This window comes from Ictidomys tridecemlineatus, chromosome 10 (assembly GCF_052094955.1).
Source record: "Ictidomys tridecemlineatus isolate mIctTri1 chromosome 10, mIctTri1.hap1, whole genome shotgun sequence".
Taxonomy (NCBI): Eukaryota; Metazoa; Chordata; class Mammalia; order Rodentia; family Sciuridae; genus Ictidomys; species Ictidomys tridecemlineatus.
Window position 1 is genome coordinate 105,475,435 of NC_135486.1, and position 14,040 is coordinate 105,489,474.

A 14,040-nucleotide genomic window follows, 5' to 3' on the forward strand; every position below is an offset into this window, starting at 1 on the left:
CTCTCTGGAGAGACAGAGGCAGATGGCAGGGGCTGATCTTGCAGGGGGAGGTGGCCAGAGGCTCTGATGGCCCCCACAGCCCCTCGTGGGGGGACGCATAGCCTTCTCAAGTTCCAACCTCTGCCAGCTGTGTGCATCTGGGGCCTGCACTGAGGAAACCCAACCCCAGCAGGGGACAGGAGCCTGAGGCCTCTCTGAGCCCCGATGGCCGGCCCCTTGGGCTCCCCAGATAGGTCCATAAGGCCATTTGTGACCCGAGGTGACATGACTCCCAGAGATTGCCTCTGAAAAGGGACAAGTGAGAGCCCTGAGCCTGAGACATGGCAAGTGACATCATCCCTGAGAAGTAGGCCCAGAACTGCCCTGAGTCAGTTTCCCCAAGAGGCCCTCCTCCGTGGCTCAACCCCAAGGGCTCCCTCCTGTTCAGATGGGGAGACTGAGGCCCTCCCCAGAGAGGCCCCTGCCTCAGCGCCCAGAGCCAAGAGGGCGGGCCCTGCAGGGAGGGGGCTGCCAGATGGCTGTAATCCCATGTCAACAGGGGCTTAGACACCTGCTCAGCTCCTTCCTCCACACCAGGGGCCTGCCCACATTCCGGCACATCTCTGTGGGCCAGGGGCTTCCCCAGGAGCCAGGGTCTGGGCCTCCTGCAATGGGGTGGGGGGCGCTGCCTTCCCCGCTGTCGGGAGCTCCCTCTGATCTCACAGTCAGCCCTCAAGGCCAGGCCTGTGGCCTCCCCACCCCTGACCTGGCCTGGCCTGGCCTTTTCTGCACACCTTGAGGCAGGATGGGCGAGTGGGGAGACGGAGGGAAGCCAGGCGCTATGACAGAGGGGTGGCGGGGGCCCAGGGCCAAGCTCTGGATGGGGGGCAAGGCTGTTGGATGGAGGCTGGGGAGTTGGGGAGCAGAGCCCTGTGTTAAGAGCCGGCTGTTGGTCAGCTTGCTGGCAGGGCACGGGGCTGAGCAGAGAGGCCAGCCCCTGGACAGAGAGCCACCTGAGGAAGGAAGTCACTTGGAGGGCCTGGGACTGCGAGTTTACTAAGGGAGAGATGGAACCCGGAGGAGGGCCACTGTAGCAGTGAAGGTCAGGGCAGCTTCTGGGGTGCCTGCCCGCCCCTCTCTGTCCACGCTCCCTCCCCACCCCACGCTGGGCACTTAGGCCTGGCTTAGCCAGAGTGTCCCTCAGCCAGAGCATGTGCCTCTGCAAGTCTGTCCCCTACCCCCAGGGTCCACCTTTACCCAGGGTCCCACCAGACCACTGTTGAGTGGCCTCAGGGACCCAGGGCAGGGAGGGGTGGCCACTGTAGGGGAATCAGGGAGGAAGGTGGGGCTGTTCTTGCCCTGGCCTGCACCTGCCCCCTGTCCACCCTGCATGCCCAGCAGGCCCCCTCCTCCCTGTGAGTGCAGAGGGCCCTTTCCAGGTCTAGATTTCCATGTCAATGGCCGGCCAGGCCGCCTGGTAAGCTGGTTAACAAGCCCAGCGTGGGGAGGCGGGCCGGGTGTTAACACACAGCCCCATTCTCCCTGGCTTGGCTCAAGGTTGCCATGGTGTCTGCGAGGCCTTCAGGCCCAGTTAATCCTTTCTTGGGGCCTTTCATCCTGGCGTCCCACCCCCAGGCTGGTCCTGGTGACTGGGCCATGCCCAACAAGGAGGGCTCCTCAGCAGGGTCAGGAGAGGCCATAAATCCACCCCCAGGGCCCCCAGGCCCTAGGCCCAGCTCTTTGTCCTGGGCATTGTCTCCAAGTCCCCAGCCCTCCCGCTCTGGGAACTCTGGTGGCGGGAAGGGTCTTTGCCAGGTGGTCAGCTCCTCTCCTTCCAGAGTGGAGGCTCCTCAGGACCGTCCCCTGGTCTCTCTGCTTGTCCTGTGGCCTGTGGCCTCCTCTCCTTCTCTCTCCCAAACTGCACTCCAGCTGTGGCCTATCTGTTCCTGGAACGCGCCGGGCTGCTCTAGCCTCAGCGCTTTTGCCCTACCTGGACGCCCTCTTCCCCAGGTGTCCCCACTGGCTCCCCTGCTGCAGGTCTTTACAGTCATGTCACCTCCTCGGGAGCCACAGGCCCTGGGTCTCTGACAGCACAATCCCTCTGACCCACCTTGAGTGTCACTTGCCATCTGTCCCTCTAGAACACTGGCTCCAGTGCTGGGCAGGGACTCCAACGACCACTGCAGGTGATGGACACTCTACAGCGAGGGATGGGAGCTCTCTCTGCTTGGGATGGAGGTCGCACCCCAAGGACACAGCAGCTGAGGTCTCAGTCTGGGCTGACCAGATGGCCCCCCGGGGGACTCAACTGCCCCATCTCCATGGGGGCCCAGAAGCTCACCACCAAGACCACCTCCCTTTCCTCCAGCATCCTCGGTCCCCAGGAGACAGAATCCTGGAGGCCCCAGGCCAGCATGTGACCTAAAAGGCCAGTGGTCCGGCTGCTCCTCCCTGCCACTCTGCTCACAAGCCCCCAGTGAGGTGGGCCCTGGCTCGGGGGACAGGAAGTGCAAGTGGACCCCCACGACCCCCCGCTGGTGTGCTGCTCCCCAGCCCATGGCTGCTGGCCCTGTGGCAAGGTGGGTGACTCTCCCCTCACTTCCTGGCTGGCCCAGAGCCCATCGGCATCCCTGAATGTGGAGTGAGAGACGCATTCGCGGAGGCGTCCACAGCTCCCAGAGTCTCAGGGCAATTTCACCAGGCAGAAAGGACAGGAGGTGGCCCCCTTTGACAGCTGAGGAAGAGGACTCTTTTTTTTTTTTTTTAATTAACATTTATTTATTTTTAGCTGTAAATGGACCACAGACCTTGATCTATTTACTTACTTACAGGGTTGGGCAAGCGCTCTCCCACCACCCCTGCCCCAGCCCGGGGCTCATGAGGCCCCTGGAAGGCAGAGCCTGGCCGGCCCCAGGGCCTCCCTGGCCGTCCAGCGGGGAGGTCACCCCAGCCTTGCTGATCAGACTCGGGCCTCCCCAGACCTTGTGAGATGAACTCCTGGGCCCCCAAGTGGCGACAGTCCTTGGGAGGTGGGGACAGCAGGAGGGTCAAAGCTCAGGGGTGGGTTGTGGTGGGAGAGCCCCCTGGGGGACAGCACCTTCACAGGGCCTCTCAGGAGGTGGAGCAGCAGACCCCCACCCCTGCACCCCACTGTGGGGAAGGATTATCAGGGAACACAGGCGGGCAGCCTCTCCCCCGAGTGCCTGGGAAGACTGGGATCCTGGAACTCTCTGGGGAGACCTGGGAAGCTCCCACCTTGCAGCTGCAGTTGGCTGCACAGTAGGGGCGGGTGGCTGCCCCCAGCCTGTGCCCTCTCTGAGACTCTGACCAGTCATGAGGGTGGCGCTCCTTTGCCAAATGGAAGGCATCACAGCTCAGAGAGGGCAAGAGACTTGCCCAGGGGCACCCAGCGAGGGCCTGTGACAGTCTGTGTGAGTGGATGAGGACATGTGCTGGTCCAGGCCCCCTGAGCCCACCATGCCCTGGGTTGATCTTCCTCAGCAAGCAGAGAGCCTGCAAGAGGGGCGGGGCCTCTGCACCTGGGGTGGACACCAGCTTGGGCGGCCTCCCCCTCCCAGGTCCTGGTTGGGGTGGAGGTGAGCCGAAGCGGCCCCCACCGGCTGCCAGCCTCCCGCCGCTGCAGCGGGGCCAGGCAGCTGCTCTCAGAGGCTGGCAGAGGCCCCTCTGGGGCTCAGGGATCTGCCGCTGTGTGGGCGCCCCCAGCCTGGAGCCCAGCCGGTGGCGAGTCAGAGCAGGCCCACCCATCTGGGAAAGGGCCCAGATCTGCACCCCAGGAGCCCCAGGCCCCACCCCCAGCTCTGCTTTCCTCTTTCCACCCCCAGCCCCTGGCCCAGTCCATCCACCAGTTCCTCAGCACCGACTAAACCCAGGCTGGGCTTTGTCCGGGGCTCCGCTCTCTCTGAGCCTCGGTTTCCCAACTTGCAGCAATGCAGATGAATGAAAGCCACCAGGCCGTACTGCCAGACTCAGACTCCACGAAGAGCAAGGGGCCTTGGGGAGAATTGAAAGTCGGGGAGGGGCACAGAGAGGTCATGTGCCTCACCCAAGGTCACCCAGCACAGATCACAGTTAAGATTTAAGCCCCAACAATATGGCCCCAAAAGGCAGATAAGCACACCCTTGAGCAAAGTGTCACCCCTCCCAGCCTCAGTTTCCCAGGGAGGTCCCAATGTCAGTTCCAAAACAGGCCTGGCACAGTGGATAAGAAGTGGCTGTCAGGGACAGTTTGCAGGCAGGGCCTCCCTACTACCCCCCCCCACACACACAATGAGCCTCCCTTTCAGTACCCACAAAATTGGGGGATCCTGACCTGCCTAGAAGAACTGGGCAACAGAGACAGCAGACTCTCAGGTGCTGGTGTGGAGAGCCAGCAGTGCAGCCACAGTCCCCTGGCCTTGCCTGACCTGAGGGCCTCAGGCTGGACGAGCAGGCTGCAGACTACAGAGAGCCCAGACCCAGACGCCATGGGGGGGCGGGCACAGGGGTCATGGGAAGGGGCCTCAGGGAAGGTCCCTGTGGATACACCTGGGCGGTCCCGCCTCCTGGGGGACAGAGGAGATGGCATCAGGACTGGCCCCTCCCTCCCTCAGCCAGACGGCCACCCCGCCTGCCTGCTGTCCTCACCAGCAGGGACAGAGCTGCCCGTGGCCCCTGGGGAGTAACCTCCCTCCGACTCCACAGAGGCGAGGACAGGAAGAGACGAGGAACCTGCTGTGCGGGGACACCTGAGCCGCTGACCAGGCCCCAGGGGGGTGCACGTGGGGGCTGGGAGGCAGAGAGCAGGCCCGTTCCCACCACCTCCCCACAGAGGCCCTGGAGGGATCTGGCCAGCAGGCCAGCTGGGCTGGGCCTGCCCTGACCTGCGTCTGCTGAGCTGGGGTCCTGAGACCAGGCCAGGCACACACACCTGGCCTCAGCTCCTTTGTCCATGACCAGGGACACTGTCCTTCCCCTCCCTGGCCCTGGGAGTCCTGCAGGCAGACAGGACTCTATTTCACAGACAGGGAAGCTGAGCCCCCAGGTGAGCAGGGTTTCTGAGGGACAGAGCAGCTGCTGCCAGGCCTTGTGGAGACCCGCAGACCTGGCTTCCAGACCTGGCTGCACCTCCTAGCTGGAGGACCGCTGGATTTCAGTTTCCACATCTTGTGAAGGGCTCTGGAAGATCATCTGAGTTGACACCGGCATGCGTGATTACACTGCAGGAGGCGGCTTCCGGCTGGTGGGGCAATCTGAGGGGGCAAGCGCTGGGAGCCCAGCCTCGCTGGCCCAGGGCCTGGTGGCCGCTCGCCCACACTCATGCCCGGGCCTGAGGGCCAAAACACCCTGCTAGCAAGAAGGCTTAGCACAGCGGGGAGGGCAGGCCTGGGGGGAGGGATTGGCCTATCTGTATGCGACCCTCTGTCTCTCATGCCTGGCAGGGGCCTGGGATGCTGGGAACCAGCCAGGAGTCAGGGGCAGGTGTTAACTGTCCATTTGTGCTGTGCCGGTGGGGACTGCAGGTCACATTCCTGGTGGGCAGGCCTGGTACTGCCTGCTCCCTGCTCTTGGAGCCGCCAACCCTGCCTGGGACCAGGCTCTTGGTTCCCATGCCAATCGGTGCCCCCCACCCACTTACACCACTGCAGATAGGGAAACTGATTTAGCAGTGAGGGAAGTTTGGCCTCATAGGTCCCTGACATTTGGGGGTACCGTGACACCCCCCCTCAAGTCCCAGCCCCTGGAAAGGGATCTTGCTTGGAGAAAAGGCCTCCAGAGACGTAACTCGTTAAGGACCTTGAGATGAGGCCGTCCTGGAGGGAGGGTGGGTCCTAAGTGCAACGACAAGTGTCCTTGTGAGGGAAGGACACAAGGCTCAGAGAGGACCCTGCTACAACAAGACAGGATGGTGCGAGGCAGTTAAGGCCAAGGAGCACCAGGAACCCACCAGAAGCCAGAGAGCAGCCAGGGACAGATTCACCCTCAGCCCTCAGAGGGACCTGGCCCTGCTCACACCCTCACTTGGACTCCTGTCCTCTAGGACACGGGGTGGGGGACCAATGCGTGTGTGTGTGTGTTTCTCCTTCCTCCTTTTCCTACCTCTGTCTTTCCTTCCTTCCACTGGGAATTGAATCGAACCCAGGGCCTCGTACGCACTAGGAAAGCTCTTTACCACTGAGCTGCATGCCCAGTCGTCCCCACCCTCCTGACGTTAAACTTTGATTCTGATGCAGGCTCTTGCTAAGTTGCTGAGGCTGGCAGTGAACGTGGGATCCTCCTGCCTCAGCCTCCTGAGTCGCTGGGATCACAGGTGTGCACCACTGCATCCTGGCTCCATTTTTGTTGTTGAAGGCATTTGGCTTGTGGCACTTTGTCACAGCAGCCCTGGGGCTGGGAGGGTCTAAAGAGGCTCATCTGTCAGAACCCGGGAGGATGGGAGGCCCGGCCTGCTTGGGTGTCTCATGGGCAAGCCCCCAACCTTCCACGACATGGGCTACTCCACAGACCTCTGAGTTTCCGATTTCAGCTCGTTGACCCATGAGGGTCCAGGGGTAGAGGCTTGCAGTAGACCAGGTCTCCTGGGTCCAGGGGCTGAAGGGGACCCTGCTCCCCAAGGAGCAGAACAGATATGGGTCCAGCTGGAGCTCCTGCCTCTGCCCAGCCACGGGATCGCTCCCCTCCCCCATCCCCATGGACTGGTCTCCTCAAGTTCTAGCTTTCTAGGGAGAGACCCTCCATCTCAACCTTGCCCTGGCCCTGTCCACCTCCGGCCCAGGAGCCCCTATTCCCCGCAAACCGTGATCATCCGCGCCAACGTAGCTTTGGCTTCAGAGAGATGCCCCACAAACACTCCCAAGAGCCACTGAGCTCATTGGACCCAGGGACTTTGCACCTCCCTTACCTCCGTGAGATGCCCTCATGACACCCCTCTTATTTGATCCTGCGTATCCTGCATAGAATTCCGTTTTCAGGAGAGTCCCAGCAGCAAGACCAGCTGTCCTTGTCCCCATTCTATCTCCACCATCGCATGTGGATCCAGCATCTCCACCAGATTCCAGTTTCAGGAAGGGGAGGGTTTGATGGTTGCCCAGGACTAGCCAGAGTGACCCTGAGGACTCCCTGTGAGCTACTAGCGAGCCGCTGCCTCCGAAGGCCTCAGCATGGCTTGTCCCCAGGCCCTCCTCTGTGTCTGGAGGGGTCACCAGGCCGGGCTTCAAAGCAGACCCTGTCTGTCCAGGGCCCAGACTGCTGTTCCTTAGGGTAATGAGCCCTCAGGGAATATGTCCACTGGACGCTCAGGAGTCCCAGGGAAGCAGCCATTCAGCAGGTGCTTGGGATCAGGAGAGGGCTGAGTCCTCCTCTCCCTGAAGTGCCACCCTTAGGCCGGGGGTGCAGCAGAGGCAATGAGGGCCAGGGCAGAGGTCACAGAAGGCTGCCTGGAGGAGGAGGGGTAGAGGGTCAGGATGGACTCCAGAGCAGCTGACGCAGCCTCAGGGGCCTCGCCTCTCCAGGCAGCACATTCCCCATGGACAGGCCTTCGGTCAAAGGTTGCTGTCACAGCCCTGGCTCCCCAGAGCCAGCCTGGCCTCCACCTCCCACCTTGTCCTGGCCACCTCTCTGGAGACCAAGGATGAGGCCAGCAGGACCCGCCTCCTCCTTCCGGAGTTTCCAGCTGTGCTGGGGAAGGAGCCATCTGGGGGCTGATGGGACGGGCTTAGGCGTTTGCACATGGGGAGACACGTGTCCCTGGACATGGCCAGCCCACACGTGCAGACTGGCTGTGTGCCATGTCCCCCCACCACCTGTGGACACACAAATGCACTTGGGTGCCACCCTGTGCCACACCGTCTGGCCGAGAGACACTGTGGTTCCCAAGCCATCACAATGCTTTTTCCTACACACGGATTGTGTGCCACCAGCATGCCTCTCTGTACTGGGGGTCTTTGTTCTGTCACCGACACACCCAGCTTCCTGCAAGTGTCATTATTAGCAGAGCTCCCTCAGGCTCTCGAAAATATCCCATTTTAGATGATAAAATATGTGGCCACCTCTGTTTGGGGCACCAAGAGGAAGACACCAGGCTTCTGCACCAGGGCCAAAGAGCAGGTCATAGGCCCCAGAGGGGGTGAGGGGAGAAGGAGGGGCCCAGGCCGGGTGCTGGGAGGCATCTGACCACCTGGCCCCCAGTCCTATGCACCCTTGACCCTTCAGAGGGGAAACGCAAAGCCTTGGGATTAGGATCTGAAGTTGTCTGTCCTCCATCACCGTCAGGGCAGAGGCCAAGGCCAGGCCTTACAATCTGAGCTCGGGCTGGGGAGGACACCACCAAGGAGAGCAGCCCCAGCTGCAGAAAGCCTTGAGTAATGGGGAGGGAGGGGACAGAGGGCAGTGTCAGGGCCACTGTGCGCCTGGATGGAGGTCATGCACTGACCAAGGATGGGCTCTGGAAATCCAGCCACGCTCTGCTCCTAGATCTGCAAAGAAGCCATGCTTTCCCAACAGTGCTCCTGGGCAGAAGACAGGGCGTCAGGCGGGCGGGGTGCCGTGCTCCCCAAGGCCCTGTGTCCACTGTGGCAGCAGGTGTTCACAGACATGAGCCCCCAGGTGCTCCTTCTCTGGAGGCTGCCCAAACAGCCCAGAGGATGCTGGGACCCCAGCCCCGGCCAGGGCCACACCGCCAGGGCCACACCGGCTGGCCAAGAGACACTGAGGTTCCCAAGCCATCACAATGGCCCCACAACAGGGGTCCCTGGGGATGGAACTTAATCTGCAGCATTGAAGACCTGAAAGCTGTGGCCCTTGCCACAGCCAGCAGACGCACCTGCCCGCCCCACCCAGGACACCCGATCCATCATGGACCTGCCTCAAAGGGGGACACTATTCCCAGCGTTCCCTGCCCCAAGGCAGAGACAAGGAGGGAAACTGGGTCGCAGGGATAGAGTGACAGCAATGGTGGGTGGGGACCAGACAGGAAAGAGGGCTGCCACTGAGGACACACCAGACCTGAAGAGCTGCCCCGGGCCACAGAGCCCCAAGGGTGGCTTCAGGGACTGCTGGCTTTGGAAAGAAATCCTGTGACGACACACCCAGAACAGGGACCCTTCCTCTCTCCCTTTCCCAGAGAAATGTCACAGGTCCTGCTGTGGGCTGGTTTGGGGTCAGGTCTGGGGATGACACAGGCCACCTCACCTCACCCCTCTTGGAGCAGGCTAGCCAGCCACCTGCCCCTGGAACTGGGCCTGTCCAACTCTTGCTAAGGCTCCTGGCTGGGCAGAGCCGAGGGACAGCAGGGAGAAGCCCAAGGTCACCATCTCCACCCAGCCTGCCTCTGAATCAGCTCTGGAGCCCCTGCCCTCTGACTGTGGGGTCCCTAGAGAACGGGGGATGTGGTGAGCCCATGGAGGTGTACTCCCCAGGGTGACATGCCACACGCTATGTGGCCTAGGCCGTCCTCCCTGCCTCAGTTTTCCCATTTGTGAAGTGAGACTTTGACCTTAGGCTCCTGGAGGCCCTTCTAGCTCCTCTAGCAAGGGCCACGGTTGACCTCCATGGTTGAACCCCAGACGAGAGTGGGGCCGGAGGGGACAGTGGGGTAAAGGGAGGAGGGGGAGGGGACTTCCTGGAGGAAATGGTGGCTGAGCAGAAAGGCCTAGCTGGGCCCGCTGAGCCTTCCCCGCAGAAGCACAAGCACAGAGGGGGAGACCTGGGGAGTAAAGGTTTGGCCAAGCCAAGGAAGGCCGAGAGGCTGGCAGGGGCCGGACTAGGCTAGCCAGCCAAGGGGGGCAGCCCTCATTGTCTGGTCAGGCCCACCTGCCCCAGCTGCAGGGAGGTGAGGGCCCTCCGGGCTCTGCTTGGCCTGACCTGCTGTCGCACCCAGAACCACCCCAGAGGTGGTGCAGGGAAGCCTGGCCAACCACGCCTGGTCCACGGCTTCCTGGGGAGGGGCGGGCTGTGTCCTGGGCCACCTCTCCTCTCACCCCAGCCCTGTGGGACCTCCCTGCCAGCAAGCTGCTGCTCAGACAGCACCACACCCAAGCGCTGGAGACCCCCTGCCCACTGTGTGACCCAGGCCAGCCCACTTCCCTCTCTGACTGCAGCTTCCTCATCTTGCAGATGAGGCCAGGAGGCTCCTTGCTGGGCCGGTGACCCTCTACCCACCCCACCTGCCTGCCCCATCTGTCCTCGGGCTTCAACACCCCCCACCCCCGCAGTTAGCAGAGGAGATGGGGTGCCCTACCTTGAGGCCACCCTCAGAGCTATGGGAGGAGGGGACACTGGAGGCCGGGCAGGAGGAGGCCGGAGTTGAACCTGGCAGGCTCAGTACAGCCTTCCTGTTTTGGAGATTAAACCCCGGCTGAGCAAACAGCTTTCAAGGAGGCTCCTCCCTCCACCCCAGCCTGGCCCAGGCCTGAGGCTGGGGCCACCTAGAGACTGTGGAATGACAGAGATGGGCCTGTGACCTCGAAGCGCCCCCTCCACCCTGCCCTAGCACTGCCCAGAAGCCTGGCCCCAGCCCCAGTCCCTCCCTGCCCCTGCTGGCCATCACCGGAAGCCCCCTGTGCAATCCTTCCGTTCTGGGCCGCCACACTGTCCTGATGGCCCTGTCCTCTGCAGCCTCTGCCCTCTACATCCTCTGGCCTCGGGTGACCTCCTGCAGGAAGGCAGAAGCAGCCGCTCCTTGGGCCATACCGCGAGGCGCATGCCAGGCGCGGTGGGAGAACCCTGCCATCTCTCCAGTGGCTCCTTTGGATTAGAGCGTTCTTTGCTGTGGGCCCTTCCTAGGTGTCCGGGTGTCCAGCAACATCCCTGTCCCCTCCCTAGTACATGCTAGCACAGTGGGCCCTCTCCAGTGGCAAGGATGACCAAAAATGTCTCCAGGAATTCATTGTCAAATGTTTCCCTGGCGACCCGAATCACCTCTGGTTGGACCCCCGGGCAGCCCCAGCAGACCAAGGGTGTGAAGAGACCCTGCTACAGAGAGAGGGCCTCAGAGGCTATGGTGGCAGCAGTCACAGCTCTGCAGCACCGAGACCCTGTCTCAGGCTCACCTGCCCACTTCCTCTTTCTCCCCTCCCACAGAGTGGGGCCCCTGAGCTACCCAGCCCTCCCTCTGCACTCCTCTCCAAACTCAGCTCCAATATTGGCAGAGCCTCCCAAGGAAGGAAGGAGGAAAACAAAGGCTGAGGGGGCCCTCAGTCCCCTCCCAGCGTCCTACCTCCCTGGAAGAACTGACTGACAGACAGGGAGGCTCCAGCCTGGCCCCAGCCGCTTCTCTTTCGGCAATGCACTTTGGGCCACTTCTCTTTTGCTCCCTAACCTTCCATGGCTCCCTATTGCTTCCCATGGCCCCCAGAGCCTGAACTTGAGGCTCCTGTTCACTGCTCCAGCCTCATCTCCCATGGTGGTTCTACCCACATCCCTGCCTAAGAATTCAGCCTCTCCAGACCCCGACAGTCCCACCCGCTATCTCCCCGTCCAGCTTCATCTACCCAAAGCTTAAGCCCCAGGGAGGCATCAGTGTCTTTTTCAGAAGGCTTTCCAGAAGCCTCCTCTCCCCCAGCTCTGGCGCATGGTGTATTCTCCTCACCATGGCCGGCCCAGCACCTTTGGGCCTGACCCATCTTCCCATCCCCACCACCCTCTGTCTGCCCTCAAAGTATCTGGGTGCCTGTTGAATTCTTCCCACAAGACTATGAGCTCCCCGGGACCAGAGGCTGTATCTGAGGCCCCATCTCAACTCCCCCATGCCAAGCACAGCCTTCATGCAGAAGCTTAGGCACGGTGTGGGCGGGTGGGCAAGTGGGCAGGAGGATGGGTGGACGGTCAGACAGGTGGAAGGGTGAGTGGAGGTGGAACTGACTCTCAGGTACTGAAGTGGCAGCTCACCTCTTTGCAACTGAGCACATCATTCCTGGATATAACCCCCACACCATCCGACTTCCAGAGCAGCCTGGATTATCCCAATGCCCTATCTGCCCACCCTTGAGGGAGTGAAGGAAGCAACACTCCTCTGTTTTGCAAAGGTAGAGAGTGAGGTCAGGGAGCAACCAGACTCTGACCCAGCCTGGAGCCTTCCCACCATTCCTGGGATCCTGTCCCCTGACATGGCCTGGGGTTATGACTGGGGCAGGGGATCACGCCAGGAGCCTGCCAGGCCCCAGCAGAGCCGGCCCACCTCCTGCTCACCCACACAAGCTTGCCATTCTTAGGGACACAAAGGCCATCTGGGGCGGGGTGGCTCTGCTGCCTCCCTGGTGGGTGTCTGGCCTCTGCAGGATGTCGGTTAAGTGGATCCTGGTGGTCCAGCTCTGCTACTGGGGGCTGCAAATCAGATTAGCTCCAGCCAGCCCCACAGCCCAGCTGGCCCGAGGGCAGAGTCCCCAGAAGAGGCTCAGCTGCCAGGCCTGGGCCTCTGCCCTCCTGGTGTGGATAAGTCCTGGCCCCACAGTAGAAACCATCCCCACCATGGGGTCCGGGCATGCTTCCTTTCCTTTTTGAACCCCTAGACCCGTCTAGGAGGCCAAGGGTTTGCATGAGACCCTTTGAGGCCATGTCACAGGGCAGACCCACAGCCTGCGGTCTCGAGCACTTGTCTTCACGAAGGCTTCCTGAGGCCCCAATCCTTCGCCAGTCAGAGGTCAGCAGGCAGCTCTGTGCACCTCTACCCCGAGACCCACATTCGTTCTTCACGTTCTTCACGGCTGAGTGTTTGGGGACAGAAGCAAGGGAATGTGGGGCTGGGGTGGCGGCTCATGGCAGAGCGCTTGTGTAGCGTGTGAGGCACTGGGTTTGATCTTTAGCCCCGCATAAAAATGACTAAAAATAAAATAGAGGTATTGTGACCATCTACAACGAAAAAGGAAGCCGCCGCAGCAGCAAGGGGATGCTCTGTCCAGCCCAGAACAGGTCTCTGTATCCCCCGCCCGGTCCACTCTTCCTTCCCGCGGGTTTATAAAGCTGGCAGCGTTCGGACACTGAACACAGCTGTGAGCAACACGGTTTCTGCTCTCACATAGCTGACATCTGGCCCCTTCCCAGCCATCCACATGCTTCTGTCTGGCTGTTTGTCCATCTATCCATCCAGCTATCCCATTCATCCTGCCCTCTCTCATCCATTCATCCATCTGTGTCCATTCATCCCTCCACTCACCCATCCACTCACCCACCTGTGTCCCTTCAAACCTTCCAATCATCCATCCACCCATCTGTCCATCCATCCATCTACCCATCCACCCATCTACGCCCGACTCATCTGTTCAGCTAGTATTTACTGAGCACCTACATTGCGCACAGCCCTCACAAGGAGTAAGACATGCCCCTGTCCTCAGGAGGCAGATGGATAAAAAGACAGTTACAGCTTCATGTGGTCAGTACCAGGATGAGGAGGTTAGGGAGGTTCAGGGAGAGGCAGAGCTTAGCTGGGCTGGCAGGGTGCCAGGACAGGTGTGCTCCAAAGCCTTGCCCAGTCACCCAGCCCAAGTTGTTCATGCAAGGGTCAGGGTTCAAGCCCAAGTGTCAGGCCACCAGTGGAAAGGTGGTCACTTTCTGCCTGCAGAGCCTGTTTGGGTGGGCAGGGCAGGGCAGGAAGGTGCCAGCCATGTCCCTACTATAGAGTGGAGTAAAATCCTGAGGCCCACAGTGAGATGGGAACTGTCCAAAGACCATACAAGGTGTGGGCATTGGTGAAGGGTGCTGGGCAGAGTGGGCAGGCAGGGCTGGGATGAGGTGGGCGCTCCACTCACAGCTAGTGGCAGCCACTCTCCCCCTGGGATAGGGCCATCCCCCACCCCACTTGAAGCTATGGGCCTCAGTTGTGCCCTGGGTACCCCCCGCCTTGCCCAGGAAGCTAGCCCTCAACCCCGCTCTGCCAGCAGCAACTGCTCACTCAGAAGCTGGGCTAGGTGTCCCTGAGCCACCTCCGTCATACCATTGTTCCTTGGGGAGCCCATAGGCACCAGACATTCTCTCCAGCAGCTGGGACAGGCTGGACACAGAGCCTAGGTGTCCAGCCTTGCCTTCCTGCCATGGCCTTGCTATAAGGTTGAGGGATGCCGCCCACCTTCC